We start from the raw sequence: 3,890 nt of genomic DNA, 5'->3' as shown, positions 1-3,890 counted from the left end.
CACCCCGAGTGGGGACAGACCATCTCCATATGGAACGCAGTTTACAATGCATGTTTCCTCTCAATCTGGTCACTTTCTTTCTTGTGAAAGGTAGGACTACATTTGCTGCAGCATAGCTTATGCTACATTAATATCAGGATTGAATACGTATCTATTTTACACATTTCCATCTGGCTTTTGGGGGTCACCTTATTTTTTCATTGTAAAGATGCAAAATTGCAGCTGCGGAGTTTTAAAACAGCCTATCTCTCGAATATCATTGCTTTAAATGAGTGTGCACGTGAGCACTCTCTGTCGTTCTCTCTCTCCATCAATTCTATTAACATTTCATCCAAAATAGATTGGCCGAATCATCTTCAAGATATACAGTAACATTTAAAAGTTTGGACACCTACGCATTCTAGGGTTTTTCTTTATTTTTACCATTTTCTACATTGTAGAATAATAGTGAAGACATCAAAACTATGAAATAACACATATGGAATCACTCTGCGGTCCAACTCATCCCAAACCATCTCAATTGGGTTGAGGTCAGGTGATTGTGGAGGCCAGGTCATCTGATGCAGCACTCCATCACTCTCCTTCTTGGTCAAATAGCCCTTACACAGCCTGGATGTGTGTTGGGTCATTGTCCTGTTGAAAGACAAATGATAGTCCCACTAAGCGCAAACCAAATGGGATGGCGTATCGCTGCAGAATGCAGGGGTAGCCATGCTGGTTATTTTTAAATGTTTTTAATTTAACCTTTATTTAACTAGGCAAGTCAGTTCAGAACAGCAAAACACCAGTCTCAACGTCAACAGTGAAGAGGCGACTCCGGGATTGCTGGTCTTCTAGGCAGAAAAAGCCATATCTCAGACTGGCCAATAATAACAAAGATTGATGGGCAAAAGAACACAGACACTGGACAGAGTGAACTCTGCCATAGAAGCCCAGACATCCTGGAGTCAGCCTCTCCACTAGAATATAGACGTTGAGACTGAGTGATTTGCGGGTACTATTTACACTGGACAGACTGTCCAAAAGTTGACGGACATTGTGAGGCAGTATGTTTCTCAAAAGAACATAGACACTGGACAGAGTGTACCTAAAGAATACAGACTCTTGCTCAGTAGTGTAGCATCCTGGAGTCGCCTCTCCACTCTTGTCTATTCTGAGATTAGAGCCCGTTTGCGCGTTTTATTGTGAAGGGAGTAGTACACAGCGTTGTACGAGATCTTCAGTTTCTTGGCATATGTTTCTCGCACTGGAATGTAGCCTGTCATCTTGCTCAGATCAAGAATAGCACTGACGAGTTTCAGAAGAAAGTTCTTTGTTTCTGGCCATTTTGAGCCTGTAATCGAACCCACAAATACTGATGCTCCAGATACTCAACTAGTCTAAAGAAGGCCAGTTTTATTGCTTCTTTAATCAGGACAACAGTTTTCAGCTGTGCTAATATAATTGCAAAAGGGTTTTCTAATGATCAATTAGCCTTATAAAATTATAAACTTGGATTAGCTAACACAACGTGCCATTGGAACACGAGTGATGGTTGCTGATAATGGGCCTCTGTATGCCTGTGTAGATATTCCATAAAAAATCTGCCATTTCCAGCTACAATAGTCATTTACAACATTAACAATGTCTATACTGTATTTCTGATCAATTTGATGTTATTTTAATGGACAAAAAAATTGCTTTTCTTTCAGAAAAAAGGGTTTTTCCAAGTGACCCCAAAATGTTGAACGGTAGTGTATATACAAACACACCCACACAGTGCATTCGGAAAGTATTCAGACCCCTTGACTTTTTTCACATTTTGTTACGTTACAGCCTTATTCTAAAATTGATTGAATTTGTTTTTTTTCTCCTCTTCAATCTACACACAATACCCCATAATGACAAAGCAAAAACATGTTTTTAGACATTTTTGTTTTCACTTTGTCATTATGGGGTATTGTGTGTAGATTGATGAGGACATTTAAATAATAATAATTTGAGAATAAGGCTGTAACGTAACAAAGTGGAAAAAGTGAAGGGGTCTGAATACTTTCCAAATGCACTGCATACAGTGGCAAGAAAAAGTATCTGAACCCTTTGGAATTACCTGGATTTCTGCAAAATTGGTCATCAATTTGATCTGATCTTCATCTAAGTCACAACAATAGACAAACACAGTGTGCTTAAACTAATCACACACAAATTATTGTATTTTTCTTGTCTATATTGAATACGTAATTTAAACATTCACAGTGTAGGTTGGAAAAAGTATGTGAACCCCCTAGGCTGATGTCCTATCAATGAGACGAGATTGGAGATGTTGGTTAGAGCCGCCTTGCCCTATAAAAAACACTCACAAAATTAGAGTTTGCTATTCGCAAGAAGTATTGCCTGGTGTTAAGAATTGTTGACTTGCATAAAGCTGGAAAGGGTTACAAAAGTATCTCTAAAAGCCTTGATGTTCATCAGTCCACGGTAAGACACATTGTCTATAAATGGAGGAAGATCAGCACTGACTGCAAGCGCACAGTGCAGAATGCTCAATGAGGTTAAGAAGAATCCTAGAGTGTCAGCTAAAGACAGAGAGACATTTCTGGAACATGCTAAAATCACTTTTGACGAGTCTACGATACGTAAAACACTAAACAAGAATGGTGTTCATGGGAGGACACCACGGAGTAAGCCACTGCTGTCCAAAAACAACATTGCTGCACGTCTGAAGTTTGCAAAAGTGAACCTGGATGTTCCACAGCGCTACTGGCAAAATATTCTGTGAACAGATGAAACTACATTTGAGTTGTTTGGATGGAACACACAACACTATGTGTGGAGAAAAAAAAGGCACAGCACACCAATATCAAAACCTCATCCCAACTGTAAAGTATGGTGGAGGGAGCATCATGATTTGGGGCTGCTTTGCTGCCCCAGGGCCTGGACATCTTGCTATCATCGAAGGAAAAATGAATTCCCAAGTTTATCAAGACATTTTGCAGGAGAAAGTTAGGCTATCCGTCCGCCAATTGAAGCTCAACAGAAGTTGTGTGATGCAACAGGAGAACAACCCAAAACACAGAAGTAAATCAACAACAAAATGGCTTCAACAGAAGAAAATACGCCTTCTGGAGCGGCCCAGTCAGGGTCCTGACCTCAACCTGATTGAGATGCTGTGACATGACCTCAAGAGAGCAGTTCACACCAGACATCCCAAGAATATTGCTGAACTGAAACAGTTTTGTAAAGAGGAATGGTCCAAAATGCCTCTTGACCGTTGTGCAGGTCTGTGCAGGTCTGATCCGCAACTACAGAAAACGTTTGGTTGAGGTTATTGCTGCCAAAGGAGAGTCAACCAATTATTTAATCCAAGTGTTCACATACTTTTTCCACCCTGCACTGTGAATGTTTACACGGTGTGTTCAATAAAGACATGAAAACGTACAATTGGTTGTGTGTTATTAGTTTAAGCACACTGTGTTTGTCTATTGTTGTGACCTAGATGAAGATCAGATCAAATTTTATGACCAATTTATGCAGAAATCCAGGTATTTCCAAAGGGTTCACATACTTTTTCTTGCCACTGTATATATCTCAATATATCAATGTGTTATCCTACCTCTTTCAGGTAATTAATGCAATGCAGTATTAGCCTTATATTTAGCTAATGAATGATGGGTTATGGGTAAGCTTCTAACTTACAGCCTTTGTCTCTTGGGCAGTATGCACCTGCACTCCGCTGGCTTCTCTCCTTTAAAGAAATGCCCCTTAGCTCTTGCTGTCCCAGGAAAAGATAGCCTAGAATTGCTTGATGGATGTTTTTTTAAGCATTTCTTATACTAATAGAATATTTGAAGAGGGATGCAAGCTTGCTCTTGTTAGGTGAATGTTAAATACAGCAGCCAATAGAACACACG

This window comes from Salvelinus alpinus, chromosome 11 (assembly GCF_045679555.1).
Source record: "Salvelinus alpinus chromosome 11, SLU_Salpinus.1, whole genome shotgun sequence".
Classification (NCBI taxonomy): domain Eukaryota; kingdom Metazoa; phylum Chordata; class Actinopteri; order Salmoniformes; family Salmonidae; genus Salvelinus; species Salvelinus alpinus.
Note: the sequence above shows the minus strand (reverse complement) of the source record.